Consider the following 18,359-nt stretch of genomic DNA (forward strand, 5'->3'; position numbering starts at 1 on the left):
GAAGCTGGATGGATTAGAGGGAGACAGAGAGAAGGATAACGTGGATATCTTAAAATCTTTAATATCCTTGAAGTTGAAATTCTATGTGAACTCATAACAAAGCCATTATATTTTAAATACTTATGGGAAATTTGTTAATTTACTGTGAAAATATATTTGCACATACAGCTTCACGGAACTATAAAATAGTTGGTGCTTGTTTCTTATAAGAATATTGTGGGTGCACTCTATACTTTCAGAAAGAGTTCTTCATAATATTCAAGTCAGGATTAAAATCAAGTAAGGAGATCAAATTGCCAACATTCGTTGGATCATCAAAAAAGCAAGAGAGTTCCAGAAAAGCATCTATTTCTGCTTTATTGACTATGCCAAAGCCATTGACTGTGTGGATCACAATAAATTGTGGAAAATTCTGACAGATGGTAATACCAGACCATCTGACCTGCCTCTTGAGAAATCTGTATGCAGGTCAGGAAACAACAATTAGAAATGGACAAGGAACAACAGACTGGTTCCAAATTGGGAAAGGAGTATGTCAAGGCTGTATATTGTCACCCTGCCTATTTAACTTATATGCAGAGTACATCATGAAACACACTGTGCTGGATGAAGCACAAGCTAGAATCAAAATTGCTGGGAGAAATATCAATAACCTCAGATATGCAGATGACACCACCCTTATGGCAGAAAGTGAAGAACTAAAGAGCCTCTTGATGAAAGTGAAAGAGAGAGTGAAAATTTTGGCTTAAAACTCAACATTCAGAAAACTAAGATCATGCAATCCTGTTCAATCATTTCATGGCAAATAGATGGGGAAACAGTGGATATAGTGGCTGACTTTATTTTGGGGGGCTCCGAAATCACTGAAGATGGTGACTGCAGTCATGGAATTAAAAGATGCTTACTCCTTGGCAGGAAAGCTATGACCAACCTAGACAGCATATTAAAAAGCAGAGACTACTTTCCCAACAAAGTAGTCAAAGCTATGGTTTTTCCAGTAGTCATGTATGGATGCGAGAGTTGGACTATAAAGAAAGCTGAGTGCAGAAGAATTGATGCTTTCGAACTGTGGTGTTGGAGAAGACTCTTGAGAGTCCCTTGGACTGCAAGGAGATCCAACCAGTTCATCCTAAAGGAGATCAGTCCTGGGTGTACATTGGAAGGACTGATGTTGAAGCTGAAACTCCAATACTTTGGCCACCTGATGTGCAGAACTGAACCATTGGAAAAGACCCTCATGCTGGGAAAGATTGAAGGCAGGAGGAGAAGGGGATGATATGGTTGGATGGCATCACCGACACAATGGACATGAGTTTGGGTAAACCATGGGAGTTGGTGATGGACAGGGAGGCCTGGTGGCTTCAGTCCATGGGGTCGCAAAGAGTCAGACACAACTGACCAACTGAACTGAACTGAAGGTAGGTAAGCTACCAGTTTTTAATTGAATATTCTTAAGAGAATTACCTAACAATAAACTCAACGTTCAGAGAAGGCAATGGCACCCCACTCCAGTACTCTTGCCTGGCAAATCCCATGGACGGAGGAGCCTGGTAGGCTGCAGTCCATGGGGTCCCTAAGAGTCGGACATGACTGAGCGACTTCACTTTCACTTTTCACTTTCATGCATTGGAGAAGGAAATGGCAACCCACTCCAGTGTTCTTGCCTGGAGAATCCCAGGGATGGGGGAGCCTGGTGGGCTGCTGTCTATGGGGTCGCACAGAGTCAGACATGACTGAAGTGACTTAGCAGCAGCAGCAGCAAACTCAACGTTATAATCTGTATTTATTTATTTTATTTTGGGGTAACAACTTTATTGAGATAGAATTCACATACCAAACAATTCACTCATTTAAAGTGTGCATTTGAATGATTTTTAAATTTTATTCACTAGTTTATTCATTTACTTATTTAATATTGTTTGCAATATTAGATTACTTTTTAAAGTGAAATATAGTAAACCAGACCTGCCTCTTGAGAAATCTGTATGCAGGTCAGGAAGCAACAGTTAGAACTGGACATGGAACAGCAGACTGTTTCCAAATAGGGAAAGGAGTATGTCAAGGCTGTATATTGTCACCCTCCTTAGTTAACTTATATGCACAGTACATCATGAGAAATGCTGCGCCTGACGAAGCACAAGCTGGAACCAAGATTAGGTGTTAAAACTAACACCCAAAAAAGATGTCTTTTTCATTACAGGGGACTGGAATGCAAAAGTAGGAAGCCAAGAAATACCTGGAGCAACAGGAGCATTTAGCCTTGGAGTACAGAAAGAAGCAGGGCAGAGGCTAATAGAGTTTTGCGAAGAGTACGCACTGGTCATAGCAAATGCCCTCTTCCAACAAAACAAGTGATAACTCTACACATGGACATCAAGAGATGGTTAATACCAAAATCAGATTGATTACATTCTTTGCAATCAAAGATGGAGAAGCTTTATACAGTCAGCAAAAAGAAGACTGGGAGCTCACTGTGGCTAAGATCATGAACTCCTTATTGCAAAATTCAGACTTAAATTGAAGTTGGGAAAACCACTAGACCATTCAGGTATGACCTAAATCAAATTCCTTATTATTTTACAGTGGAAGTGAGAAACAGATTCAAGGGATTAGATCTGATAGACAGAGTGCCTGAAGAACTATGGATGGAGGTTCATGACATTGTATAGGAGGGAGGGATCAAGACGATCCCCAGGAAAAAGAAACCCAAAAAGGCAAAATGCTCATCTGAGGAGGCCTTACAAACAGCTGTGAAGAGAAGCGAAAGGCAAAGGAGAAAAGGAAAGATATGCCCATTTGATTGCAGAGCTCCAAGAACAGCAAAGAGAGACAAGAAAGCCTTTTTGAGTGAACAGTACAAAGAAATAGAAGAAAACAACAGAATGGGAAAGACTAGAGATCTTTTCAAGAAAATTAGAGATACCAAGGGAATATTTCATGCAAAGATGGGCTCAATAAAGGACAGAAATGGTATGGACCTAAAAGAAGCAAAAGGCATTAAGCAGAGATAGCAAGAACACACAAAAGAACTATACAAAAAGATCTTCATGACCCAGATAACCAGGATGGTGTGATCACTCACCTAGAGCTAGATATCTTGGAATCTGAAGACAAGTGGGCCTTAGGAAGCATCACTATGAACAAAGCTATTGGAGGTGATGGAATTCCAGTTGAGCTATTTCAAGTCCTAAATGATGATGCTGTGAAAGTGCTGCACTCAATATGCCAGCAAATCTGGAAAATTCAGCAGTGGCCACGGGACTGGAAAAGGTCAGTTCTCATTCCAATCCCAAAGAAAGGCAATGCCAAAGAATGCTCAAACTACCGCACAATTGCACTCATCTCACACGCTAGTAAAAGTCATGCTCAAAATTCTCCAACCCAGGTTTCAACAGTATGTGAACTGTGAGCTTCCAGATGTTCAAGCTGGCTTTAGAAAAGGCTGAGGAACCAGAGATTAAATTACCAACATCCTCTGGATCATTGAAAAAGCAAGAGAGTTCCAGAAAAATATATACTTCTGTTTTATTGACTATGCCAAAGCCTTGACTGTGTAGATCACAATAAACTGTGGAAAATTCTGAAAAAGATGGGAATACCAAACCACCTGACCTGCCTCTTGAGAAATCTGTATGCAGGTCAGGAAGCAACAGTTAGAACTGGACATGGAACAACAGACTGGTTCCAAATTGGGGAAGGAGTACATCAAGGCTATATATTGTCACCCTGCTTATTTAACTTATATGCAGAGTACTTCATGAAAAACACTGGGCTGGATGAAGCACAAGCTGGAACTAAGATTGCCTGGAGAAATATCAATAATCTCAGATATGCAGATGACAACACCCTTTTGGCAGAAAGTGAAGAAGAACTAAAGAGTCTCTTGATGAAAGTGAAAGAGGAGAATTAAAAAGTTGGCTTAAAACTCAATATTCAGAAAACTAAGATCATGGCAACCAGTCCTGTCACTTCATGGCAAATAGATGGGGAAACAGTGGAAACAGTGACAGACTTTATTTTTTGGGCTCCAAAATCACTGCAGATGGTGAGTGCAGCCACGAAATTAAGACACTTGCTCCTTGGAAGAAACGCTATGACCAATCTAGACAGCATATTAAAAAGCAGAGATATTACTTTCCCCGTAAAGGTCCATCTAGTCAAAGCTATGGTTTTTCCAGTAATCATGTATGGATGTGAGAGTTGGACTATAAAGAAAGCTGAGCGCTGAAGAATTGATGCTTTTGAACTGGGTGTTGTAGGAGACTCTTGACAGTCCCTTGGACTGCAAGGAGATCCAACAAGTCCATCCTAAAGGAAATCAGTCATGAATATTCATTGGAAGGACTGATGCTGAAGGTGAAACTCCAACACTTTGGCCACCTGATGCAAAGAACTGACTCACTGGAAAAACCCTGATGCTGGGAAAGTTTGAAGGCGGGAGGAGAAGGAGAGGACAGAAGATGAGATGGTTGAATGGCATTGCTGACTCGATGGACATGAGTTTGAGCAAGCTCCGGAAGTTGGTGATGGACAGGGAGGCCTGGTGTGCTGCAGTCCATGGTGTGGCAAAGAGTCAGATATGTCTGAGCGACTGAACTGAACTGATAGTTAATTCATAATATTGTGCTAATTTCAGGTGTGTAGCATAGTGACTCTGTTTTTGCAGATTATATTTCATTATAGATTGTTAAAGTTAGTATAATCTCTTCATTTTTGCTCTTTCTTTTTTATTGAATTTAAATATTTTTATTTAAATTCTATAGTACTTTACAATTTTCAAGTTTCACAGACATGATTTCATATAATCCCATAATAATGTTGTTTTTCTCTCTAACCCTATATTGCCCCTGCCCCGCCGCTCTCTTCACTGGTAACCATTAGTTTGTTCTCTATGCCTGTGAGCTGCTTATTTTTGTTTTGTTCACTGGTTTGTTGTATTTTTTTATATATTCCACATATAAGTGATAGCATACAAATACCATACAGATACTTGTCTTTCGCTGTCTGACTTACTCAACTTAGCATAATGCCCTAGAATCCATTCATGTTGCTGCAAATGGCAACATTTCATTTTTTTGTTAAGGCTGAGAACTATTGCATATATATACATCACATATTCTTTACCTATTCATCTGTTGATGGACTCTTAGTTTGCTTTTGTATCTTGGCAATTATAAATAATGCTGCTATAAACATTGAGGTGTCTGTATCATTTCAAATTAGTGTTTATATATACACACCTAGGAGAGGAATTGCTGAGTCGCATGGTTGTTCTATTTTTAGTTATTTGAGAAACCTCCATACTGTTTTCCACAGTGGCTGCAGCAATTTACACTCCCCCCAAGAGTGTACGAGTGTTGCCTTTCTCCACTTCTTTGTCAACACTTGTTATTTGTGTTCTTGGTGACAGCCAAGCTGACAGGTGTGAGATGATATCTCATTGTGGTTTTTGTTTGTATTTCCCTAAAGATTAATGATGTTGACTATTTTATCATGTGCCTGTTGGCCATCTGAATTTTCTCTTTGGAAAAATTTCTGTTAAATTCTGTTCATTTTTAAATTGTGTGGTTTTTTAAATGTTAAGTTGTACAAGTTGTTGTTTATATGTTGACTATTAACCATTTTTAAAAAAACAAATGAAAACAGAAGATCAAGGACCACAAACATCATGGGTAAAGAAAATCTTTCAAAGGGAAGCCCTTGCAATGTGAAATCCAAAATGAATAGGCTGGACAGAGCAGTGACATAGTTGAATTTCTGTTGCTTTCTTCAAACTAATTGGCACATAGAAGGAAGACTCTTTTCTCAATACTTAATAACTGATGTAATATTTTTTTATTTAATGAGCACTCACCTTGTGTTAGATACTATGTCAAACTAAGCCTTCTGTGGTCATATATCTTTTAACCCTCACATTAACTGTAAAAAAAAAATACCTATCATTGTCCTCATTTCATAAAGGAAGAAACTAAGTATGAGATTAGTTGAGTAACATGTCTAATACCATCCAACCCATAAGAAGCAGAACTGGAGTTTAAAATCAGGTATCTGAGGCAAGAGCCTGTTCTGAACAGTAAGCTTGACTTAATGAGTCCTGAGATGTTCATCCAAGATGAGTCGGTTGCTACTTATAGCACCATTGATGGGCACAAGGCTATGAGTTCCAAGTCTTCTTTGTTCAATGGCAGGGTCCCTCTTTCCTCAGACTGAGGCACAATGGGAGCCATATCAGCTTAGATAACAGGGATAAACAGGGAGCAGGGGCACAGGAAAGTGCCCTTTATTTGGGAATAGATATTAGTAAAATTAGAGTCCAAGCAACTCTTTTAAAGCAAAGGTCATCATACAAGCCCATATGCCTTGGATAGTACTGACCATATGATAGGGTATCAATAAGCATCTACAGATTAGTCAGGAATGCCTATTGCTGGCATTTTGAATGCAGCACATTAGCAGCAGCATCTTTTAGGATTTGAAATATCTCAGCTGGAATTCCATCACCTCCAATAGCTTTGTTCGTAATGATGTTTCCTAAGACCCACTTGACTTTGTACTTCAGGATATCTGGATCTAGATGAGTGATCACACCATTGTGGTTATCTGGGTCATTACGATTTTTTTTTTTTAATAACTCTTCTGTGTCTTCTTGCCACCTCTTCTTAGTATCTTCTGCTTCTCTTAGGTCCATACTGTTTCTCTCCTTTAATGTGCCCATCTTTGCATAAAATATCCCCTTGGTATCTCTAATTTTCTTGAAGAGATCTCTAGTCTTTCCCATTCTGTTGTTTTCCTCTATTTGTTTGCATTGATCTCTGAGGAAGGCTTTCTTATCTCTCCTTGCTATTCTTTGGAACTCTGCATTCAGATGGCTATATCTTCCCTTTTCTCCTTTGCCTTTCACTTCTCTTCTTTTTCTCAGCTATTTGTAAGGCCTCCTCAGAAAACCAGTTTGCTTTTTTGCTTTTCTTTCTCAAGGGGATGGTTTTGATCACCACCTGCTGTACAATGTTACGAACCTCTGTCCATAGTTATTCAGCCACTCAATCTATCAAATCTAATCCCTTGAATCTATTTGTCACTTCCACTGTGGCTCAGCTGGTAAAGAAACTGCCTCACAATACAGGGGACCTGGGTTTGATCCCTGGATTGGAAAGCTCCCCTGGAGAAGGGAAAGGCTACCCACTCCAGCATTCTGGACTGGAGAATTCCTTGAACTGTATATGTTCCATGGGGGTGCAAAGAGTCGGACACGACCGAGGGACTTTCGCTTTCACTTTTCCACTGTATAATTGTAAGGGATTTGATTTATGTCGTATCTGAATGGTTTAGTGGTTTTCCCTACTTTCTTCAATTTAAGTTTGAATTTGACAATAAGGAGTTCATAATCTGAGCCACAGTCATCTCCCAGTCTTGTTTTTGCTGACTATATGAAGCTTCTTCTTTGACTTCAAAGAATATAATCAATCTGATTTTGGTATTGACCATCTGGTGATGTCCATGTGTAGAGTTATCACTTGTGTTGTTGGACGAGTGTGTTTTCTATGACCAGTATGTTCTTTTGGCAAAACTCTGTTAGCCTTTGTCCTGCTTCATTTTCTATTCCAAAGCCAAACTTGCTCGTTACTCCTGATATCTCTTGACTTCCTACTTTTGCATTCCAGACCCCTATGATGAAAAGGTTAGATAGCTGCATAAAAAGTTAGATAATTCCAGAAAAGTTTAGATAACTGCATACATAGATGTTTAAAGATCTGCAGAGCTATCTATGATCTTTGTGTTAAGAATTCCAGTTATAAATTTAAGAAGATCAATGAGATTGAAAGGAGAGATGGACATTTGAAAGTCATCAAGAAGCAGAATCTTTTCCCTTCCCCTACACACACACAGTTTAAGTCAGACTGTCCTAAAACAAGGTCAGAGAAGGTAATAGCACCCCACTCCAGTACTCTTGCCTGGAAAATCCATGGACAGAGGAGCCTGGTAGGCTGCAGTCCATGGGGTCCCTAAGAGTTGGACACGACTGAGCGACTTCACTTTCACTTTTTACTTTCATGCATTAGAGAAAGAAATGGCAACCCACTCCAGTGTTCTTGCCTGGAGAATCCCAGGGATGGGGAAGACTGGTGGGCTGCCGTCTATGGGGTCGCACAGAGTTGGACATAACTGAAGCGACTTAGCAGCTTAGCAGCAGTCCTAAAACAATGTAGAGTCCTTGTGAGATTCCAAAGACTCAAGTTAATGAAAAGACTGCAGAAGCAATGAAGAGTTATAAGTTATTTTAATAAAGAAGACACAGAAACTCAGATTTTGCATGAAAGAGCTCCAAATTTGGGAGGTCAGCTCAGTGCCCAGGCTGCATTTTTAGCTTAGGACCTGGAAGACTCAGGACTGGCAGTTCTTGAAGGATCTAAATTGGTGCTGCTACTCCTTGGACTCATAGTTTAAGTGACTGCAGGCTCCAAGCACAGAAGTGTCCTTGGGTTGGAGTTATGGATGCAGGTGTGTCATAAGTCCCCACTGCAATGTTCATGCCCTGTTATCACCCTTCCCCTAAAACTCTGTGCTCAGTAAGGATCCAAAGAACATGTTCTTTTCTGGACATCACAGGGGAGAAGAATGGCCAATATTTGTCTTCATGCTTCCAGACTTGGGAAAGCTCAGGCCTCACCTCAGGTGATTCAAGTTCTCAGGACTTGCTGACTTGTTTTCCTGGTTTATTAAGGAGTTTTTTTAAATTATGACACAGTTCTTCCCTTTAGATTAACAGTAAATCAAAATTTGTGTTTTTTTTATTCCAGTTTTCTTGAGATATAATTGACATACAGCATGGTATAAGCTTACAGTATACAATGCAATTATTTTACATACACACATTATGAAATGATTATCATAGTAAGTTTAGTGAACATCCATAAATTCATATATGTACAAAAGCAAAGAAACATGAATTTTTCCCTGCTGATAAGAACTCCTAGGATTTACTCTCTCCACAACTTTCATATATGACATATAGTGGTATTAATTATACTTTTCTTGCTATACATTGCTTCCCTAATACTTATTTGTCTTATAAGCAGAACTTTGTACCTTTTGTCTGCCTTAATTCAATTCTTCTTCTCCCCACCTTCCATCTCTGGTGTCCACTATTCTGATCTCTTTTTCATATCAATTTTTTTAAGTATAATTGAACTACAACACTGTGTTGCATGCATGCATGCTCGGTTTATTCAGTTATATCTGACTCTGCGATACCATAGACTGTAGCCTGTCAGGTTTCTCTGTCCTTGGGATTCTCCAGGCAAAAATGCTGGAGTGGGTAGCCATGCCCTCCCCCAGGGGATCTTCCTGACCCATGGATTGAACCCTTGCATCTCCTGCAATGGGAGGTGGGTTCTTTACCATTAACACCACCTGGGTTCTATGCATTTCAAAATGACCATCACAATGTCTGGTTATCATCTGTCATCATACCAAAAGGTATTTTTGAAGCAAAAGGATCTAAGATACAGCATAAGGAGGAAGTGTGATGTGTTTATAGAAAAAGAAGACGCCTGACCTCACAAGGATATAGGACTCCAGGGTGAGAAGTACTGTCCATCCCATACTCACAAGTTGTGCATCCACGTAAACAGAGGGGTGACTGAACTGCACCACTTTATACAAGAGACCTGAGCTCCCACAGATTTCAGGATCCACAGAGGGCCCTGGAATCAATCCCCCTGTGGATAGCATGGGACAACTGTAATAGATATTCTATAGAGATGTTTTACTTGTAAATACAAGGGAGATACCTGAACACTATATAGAGAACTACAACTTAAAGGGCTGGGAAATAGGGTGCCACTGAAGGTTTAGGGAATGATATAGTGAAATAAAACAAGATGTTAAAAGCAAGAGGCAGATTTGATTGACAGAAGATGAAACTGGAATTAAGGAATCAATCTGAAGCATATGTGCATGAGAAGATGAGGATCTGCATCATGGAAATGAAAATTAAGAGATAAAACTCAGGAGAAAAGGGGCTTTCATGATAAGCCTGATTGTGTATAAACCAAGAGGCTCATTATGAGACTTCAAACACACTGACCAGTCAGAAGAGTGGACTCAGTATAAAAGCCAGATTTGAAAGAGGGCATTGAGAAGAGCATGACAGATTCAGTTTGAGATATTTTGAGTTTGAAGCTTACTATTATTCACTTCTTTGTTATAAGCCTCACGATTATTTCCTTGACTACTTAGTGATGGCTTCCCTGGGGCACAGTCTTAAGTTGTGGAGGTTGAAAGCGATCTCTTTCATGTGCTATAAATAAAGTTGTAATTCCACACAAAATAAAACAAAATTTTGAGAATTTCTTCTTAATATTCAGTCTCTCTCAGGGTATAATTGAGTTGATCATATGTGCTAAATGAATCTCCTGCCATGTCAATAAACAAGAAATGTCAAAGCCATCAGTGATTTCTGGCCTCCAAATGTGAAAGAAAGTGAAAGTCGCTCAGCCATGTCTGACTCTTTGTGATCCCCTTGGAATTCTCCAGGCCAGAATCCTGGAGTGGGTAGCCTTTCCTTTCTCCATGGGATCTTCCCAACCCAGGGATCAAACCCCGGTCTCCCACATTGCAGGCAGATTCTTTACCAGCTGAGCCACAAGGGAAGCCCAAGTGTGATTGAGAGCTTCCAAAACTTTGAAATGATCCAGCGGATGCTGCCACCACCCCACCGCCCCTCCCACGGTGATGGCTGAGGAGCTGGGGGCACGCAAGCAGCGATGTGAACTAAGAAACAGGATTGGCCCCAGAGAGCTGAGATGCGTGAAAGGAATGAATTCGGTGAGCCCAGAGGCTTACACCTTCCCATACTTAGAATGCTAAATTCCTTAACTTGATACCTGATCTTTGATGTTCAGACTGTCTGCTCCCTTTGCTGCAAACTTGTATGTAACCTGACTTCCCCTTGTACCTCCCTGGAGCAGTTTTCCCAGAGCTACTTAGATGCTGAGTCCTAAATATTCCCACCAAATAAAATAACTCTCTACTTTCAGGCTGTGATAATGAAACTCTGAAGTGTTTTCTACAATTCAATGTGCAGCTCACACACATAAATTTCATCGAACTCAATTTAATGAATATTTATTGAGCACACATATAGACTGAGTACATACATACATAAAATAGGATTATTTTTGTTTGTTGCACAGCAATTCTTTTGAACACAAAGAAAATCAGTTTTTCCATTTGTAGTTGAATCTTCTAATTTTGTTTTGTGATGATCATTCATTGAAATGTCTTTATTCTTAGTGAAAAGACAAGCCTAAACTCAGACTTAATCTGAACCTGTGGTGTGAATTAGTGAGGTTTGTCTGAATAGTCTATTTATTTTTATTAAAAAAAAAAACAAAAAACAAAAAAAACAGGTCAAATGCAAAACAGGATTCACATTTAAACCAGACATTTTAATAGTGAGCTGAGAGACATCTGTGTGCAGGATTATTGTAAAGCCTTCTCTCTGAGGACAACTGCATAGAGAGTTTACAAGCGAATCATTACATATGGGTTGCTGGACCAATAAAACCAGGTATTTAGCTACATGGTGAGCATCAGGCATTTCTATTATCTTCTCATATTTACATCTGCCTTGACTTCCTTAAACAGTTTTAGTTTTTGTCATGGAGGTAGACACTATTCATTACACCAGTCTTGCCTCCCTTCGTGTGTGCTCTGCTCACTCTTAAAGGCCATATGGGGTCACTTTAGGACAGCTGGAGGACCCAGCAGCTCCATGCTCCTTACATTTATTCCTGATACTTCGGTGTATAAGTCTATACTGGGAAACATACTTCCTACATTCTGAATCCTTTTCTCTTGAGAAGTCTTTGAGAAGAGTCTTGATGAGTAAATTTGTATTCTTTATACTTTATTACATACCCTCATCACATTCAATTCAGTTCACTTCAGTCATGTCTTTGCAACACCATGAACTGCTGCACGCCAGGCCTCCCTGTCCATCGTCAACTCCCAGAGTTTACTCAAACTCATGCCCATTGAGTCGGTGATGCCATCCAATCATCTCATCCTCTGTTGTCCCCTTCTCCTCCCACCTTCAATCTTTCCCAGCATCAGGGTCTTTTCCAATGAGTCAGTTCCTCGCATCAGGTGGCCAAAGTATTGGAGTTTCAGCTTCAGCATCAGCCCTTCCAATGAATATTCATGACTGATTTCTGTTTGGATTAACTTGTTGGATCTCCTTGCAGTTCAAGGGACTCTCAAGAGTCTTCTCCAAAGCAGGTCTCTAAAGACCTCTACTAAGTGAGAGTATAGCCTAATGACAATTTTCTTAGGCTAAACATTTTAAACTTCATGGAAGAAAATTACACACATTTTTAATTGAAGTTCCACACTAATTCAAAATGAATTTTTCCAAATTAATAGCAATTAATGAAGATTGTTCTCCTTCTAGAAAGGATACGGTATTTAATGTCCTCTTATATTAGAAAGGTTATTTTTACATAATCAAAAGCATCACAGAAGTAGTGAGCCAGAGGCAAAATAAATTACTGATGCTATTTGACAGAGAGGAGTAAATAATAATGTAGTTTAGTTCAGTGAATTTACAGTTGTTTGAGATAAGCATTCAAGAACTAAAAATTAGAAAAATTTTCATTCAATAAATTCTGTATGTATATAAAGAGTATTTCAATTGCTTGTGAATTGCCAGTGGGTTAAGATGAAAAATGAAAAGGACAAAAGTCACGGGGAAAAAAATTAACAGATCAATGATAGGATAGGGCAAGAAAAATGGAATGAGGAGACATAACACTGAGAAGGAAAGGAAGACACATACAGAGAGAATTCAAGGGAAGTTGGACAAGAAGAACATGATTGAGTACTTTCTTAGATGTTTCTAAACTTTCATCTTTCCCCTGCTCTTCACCTGGGTCATGGGTTTGGAAAATGTTTACACTTTACTTTCTGTGGTTTGAAATTGGCAACATCACCACTGTTCTTAGTTCTCATTGGAAGGACTGATGCTAAAGCTGAAACTCCAATACTTTGGCCACCTGATGTGAGGAACTGACTCATTGGAAAAGACCCTGATGCTGGGAGGGATTGGGGGCAGGAGGAGAAGGGGACGACAGAGGATGAGATGGCTGGATGGCATCACTGACTCGATGGACATGAGTTTGAGTAGACTCCAGGAGTTGTGATGGACAGGGAGGCCTGGCGTGCTGCAATTCATGGAGTCGCAAAGAGTTGGACACGACTGAGCAACTGAACTGACTGAACTTCTCTTTAGCCCTAACCCTTTGGATGTTCTGTTCTTAATGAGACACTATTAGGTTTGAAAAATTATTTGATACATCCAAAAGCAATGGGAGAATATTATCCCTTGAATTCAATTTTAGGTCAATCTACTAAATATTGAGTCCAAGAAAGACATATCCAGTAGGCTCATTTTCCTCCTCTGCCTTAGTTAAGAAAACTGTAATAGATAACACAGTTGTTGATATAATGGCATGGGAGTGCAGTGTGTGTACACACATTCATACCCACACAGACACACACTAAAGATGCTTTTCTTTTGGCAAACCCAGTAGCATGACTGATGCCAAGTTAGCCTCATTCCTTTTATAGTTCAAGATGTGTTCTCATACTCCATGCCAGGTTAAATTTTTGGAGTGGTCCCAAGAAATTATAAAGCACAAACACAAAGAAAACAATCTTTTATATTTAGAGACTTAGTTCATACAAAGAGACAAGATTAAGATTTTCTGTCTGATAAGATGCATTCAAATAAATCTTTGTGGTTCAAGAAGTATTAATACCACAAACTGCTGATATATACTAACACCTATCATGTGTGAGGTTATGTACTTGGTAGATCACAAATCAAATTTTCTGTGAATAAAGAATACAAGTATTTGCAAACTTCAAGTATATTTTTCAAATAGCTATTGTTCATAATATGCATGACAAATGTTCTATGAAAAGAGGCAGTGTAGTAAGATAGAATGACATGGTTTTCTGTTCCTGCAAAAAACAGTGGCTTAAAAAATGGTTTTATAAGGACAATCATTTTTTAGGTGGATTTCAGAAAGAGCTTGACTGTACATTTCTTGCTTGGCATCTGTAGGATTGAACAGTGTCCCCTCAAAGTCATATCCACCAAGGATATTAGCATGGAAGCTTATTTGAAATAGCATATTCACAGATGTCTGAAGAAGGAAATGACAACCCACTCCAGTGTTCTTGCCTGGAGAATCCCATGGACAGAGGAACCTGGAGGGCTATAGTCCATGGGGTCACAAAGAGTTGGACACAACTGAGTAACTAACACACTATTCACAGATGTAATCAGTTAAAGATCTCAAGATGAAATCATCCTGGATTAAGAGTGGGCCCTAAATCCAATGACATCTTTGTAAGAAAAGGAGAGGACCTAGAGAGAGACACACATGGAGAGAGAAAGATAGAAAGAAAAGTGAAAGTGAAGTCGCTCAGTCGTGACTGACTCTTTGCGACCCTGTGGACTGTAGCCCACCAGGCTCCTCCTTCTGTGGGATTCTCCAGGCAAGAATACTGGAGTGGGTTGCATTTCCTTCTCCAGGGGATCTTCCTGACCCAGGGATCGAACCCAGGTCTCCTGCATTGCAAGACAGAGGCTTTAACCTCTGAGCCACCAGGGAGAGAAAGATAATATGAAGGTAAAGGTGGGCAGAGTTTGGACTTATGCTGCCACAAGCCTAGAAATACACTGAAAGTTAAAAGAGGAGTGGGGAGCTGGTAGGGATTCTTCTCTAGAGACTTCCAAGAATGCATGGCCCCTATGACACCTTGATTTCCTACCCTTAACCTCAAGAATTATAAAAGAACACATTTCTGTTGTTTTAAACCACCTAGTTTGTGGCACTCTGTAACAGCAGCCCTAAGAAGTGAACCATCTCCCCTGTGACTGTAATCAGATATCAGCTAGTACTGCAAACATCTGCAGGCTCAACTAGGCTAGAAGTCATTGAGGATGAGTCAGTGGGATTACTGGCAAGTTGGTGCTGGCTGTCAGCTGTGAGTTCGACCAAGATTGTCAGCTGCAGCTGCAATTAGTCTATATGTGAACCTCTCCATGGGGCCACTTGGGCTTCCTCAAAGCATGGTACCTGGCTTCCAAGAGGGAATGTCTTTAGAAGAAATTTCCTGAGAGTAAGGTTTCTCAAAGACAAAAGCAGAAGCTGCATTTTTATGATCAAACCTCAGATTCTGGAATCCAACTTCCACTGCATTCTATTCATCAAGAAAGTCACCGAAGAGTAGTCCAAACTCAAGGAAGGGAAATTAGACTCCACCTCTCAATGGAAGGAGTTAAAAAGATTTTGTGGATGTCTTTCATCAGTTCCATAGACCTAGGTTCAAATCACAGCTCTACCATTTTCTACCTGAGAGCATGTTTCCAAACCTCTCAGCCTATTTTCCCTTTCACAAAATAGAGATAATGTCATTGATAGAAGTTATTATAATAATTAAACTAAATTAAATAATGTTGTTTCAGTCCTTGAAAATTACATGATGTTCATGGCTGCACGTATAAATAATGGGAATACATATAAATGGGAGATATAGGGATAAGTATCAAGACATTAGCTAGATGAAACAGAATGTTAGTTTCAGAGGTGACATTTTGGGAATCTTCTACTTGTGTGTCTGTTGCAGTTTCTATGTCTAGAATTCAAATGAGGATTATGCTTAGCTTTACGACGAGATGAACTCTGGGAGGGAGATGTGGCAGAGGTTTACATTTTAGCTTTAAAATGCCTGCGGAGAATCCCAATACCACTCTGAAAATTCAGCAGCCAATGCCTCCTGGTTACTCCCACTACAAGACAAAAGGATTGGCAAAATCTTAGAATCCCATGGCCTTTAGCTAAGGTTCAATTTTATGTTTGTGGAGCATTTTGCCACCTCTGATGCTCCTCGTCTGATCCTGATTGTTGTAATGAATTCCAACCACAGTTCTATATTGTCTTGCACAATTCAAGCTTTCCTTCCAGCTCAATGACCTTTATCAAGAAGAAAGGAAGCTTTGTTTCTTAATATCTGGGCAAATAAACGTTAAGAGTTTGACAGGACATCAGAAACCTTGAGTTCCTATGCTCCATTCCTCTCTTTCACCTGCTCCACCTCAAAATTCTCCTTATTCCTTGACTTCAAGTTAGTGGTAAATTCTTGGGTAATGGACTTACACTAGCAATTCTCCATCCTCTCCCACAATAAATTGTAAGCATCAGCCAATTTGTACTTGCATAGTTGGAAAATATCTTTTTCCTTACACACTTCATCATAGAAGTGTTGTCAAGTAGAAACTTGGGTTTTTACAGTCATGGTGTTGTCCAAGGATCCTACAGGAGTTTGAGTTTTGTTTGTTTTGTTTTCACACAATTCAAGTTTATCCAACATGGAGGCCACTAGTTCTTAAAATCCCAGATTCTGAAGACAGACCATCTGCATTTGTAACTCTAGCTCTGCCATTGACCAATTCCATGTTTTTAAGGCAGATTACCAAAACTGTTTTTGCCCTAGTTTCTGCATCTGTAAGATGGGGATAATACAAATATTTATAGTTATGAGAATTAAGTGGTTAACATAAAAAAAGTATTTTAAAGGGTATCTGGCACCTAGTAAGAACTCAATAAATATTTGTTTTTATGTAAGATGATGTTCATGGGGTCGCAAAGAGTCGGACACAACTGAGGGACTGAACTGAACTGAACTGAAGATGATGTTAGGGCTTTACAGATGAATATTCTTAGTAATTGTGCACTTATTTCAGTGCATGCCTGAAAAAATGTAACTCACGTATCAAACCTGTAATTTCAGATTGTATTTCTTGGGCCAAATAAAAGCCATGAGCCTACTGGAAACATAGACTGTGCAAACTAGCCTAGGTGATATATGGATAAGGAAAAAGTCCTAATGGTGGGCAGGCGAATGACTAAAATTTGGGAAACACTCCACTAGTTAGAAAAAATGAGGAACTAACCCAGTAAATGAACCCACTCTTTCTTCATCTATCTGTAAATCAGTCATAGGGTATGCCCTTAAGTTAGACCCAAGGCATTTGTTCATGTTTGCTAATGAGTCTCTGCAACCAGCCTGTGTACGGATTTCCTGCCCCAACTTTTAGCAGTGAGACAGTTCCCCTGAGTTAGGATATGGTTGTTCTCAAAACTAGATGTATGTGAAGTCTAAATGACTGCTATTTTGCTGTCAGCCACGCTCAAGTAACATGGGAACAGGGCGCAGGAGCCAGTCAACTTGGTTTCTGAGTCTCATTCTTGACTTTTTTCAGTGGTCTAACCTCAGGCAAATGACTTACTCTTTCTGGCTTTGTGTTTCCATTATCTGTAAAACAGAGACAGTAGGTAGCAACAGCTCTGCTTCCTTACAGTGATGTTGCATGAAATAAGTAGCATATGGTATGTGAAACTTGTCTGCACCCACTAGTTAGAAATAAGTATACAGATGTAAATACTGAGCTCATGATCAGGCTGTGAAAAATTGTTGTTAATGGTACTTTCAAGAGAAAATAGACATCACTCAAGATTCTTACAAGGGAGCATAGCTTAGTGGTCTGGCACATGGACACTAAAGCCAAACTATGGAGCTCCCGTCCAAGCTATGCCTCTAATGGCTTGTATGAGCTGTGTGTCTCAAGGTCCTTATTTGTAAAATAGGGATAATAATGCTCAATTCAGGAAGATTTTATGAATGATGTGTTAACATATGTACAGTGCTTGGAGGAATGACCTACTCACAGTGTATGTTCAGTAAGTTAATTATTAATGTCAAACTACTATCTCTAGACACTGCCAGTGAGAATTCTGAGCATTTACTAGGGTTATTTTTGTTGACACATGCAGTCTAGTTTCCTTTTTCTTATGTACTTTCCATTAAAATACAGGCTTTAAATGAATTGACTAAAAAGATTTTAGAGGACACATTATGAGTTCTTTCTCTTTTACTTACAGCATGTGATTTATCCCTTTGAGTATTGTTTTTAAACATTTGACTTAATTTTATGACATCTGGTGGTTAAATTTTCCCCTAAGGCCAGTGGAATTAGAGAATAGTGATCAAGCCATGGAGTCTGGAATTGGGCTGCTTGGATCTGAATCCCAGTTCTATATTTCCTAAATGTTTTGACTACCTTGGACAAATTAGTTAAGCTCTGAAAACATCAGTAACCTCAGGCATAAATTGAAAGTAATTAGTGCTTATTTTATGGGATTATTGAGTAGTTTGTTAAAGAAGTGAGCTGTTGAGTAAACGTTGGCTACTGTTACTACCAGGTGAATTTACAATAGAATCTGTAG

This window comes from Bubalus bubalis, chromosome 19, assembly GCF_019923935.1.
Source record: "Bubalus bubalis isolate 160015118507 breed Murrah chromosome 19, NDDB_SH_1, whole genome shotgun sequence".
Classification (NCBI taxonomy): Eukaryota; Metazoa; Chordata; class Mammalia; order Artiodactyla; family Bovidae; genus Bubalus; species Bubalus bubalis.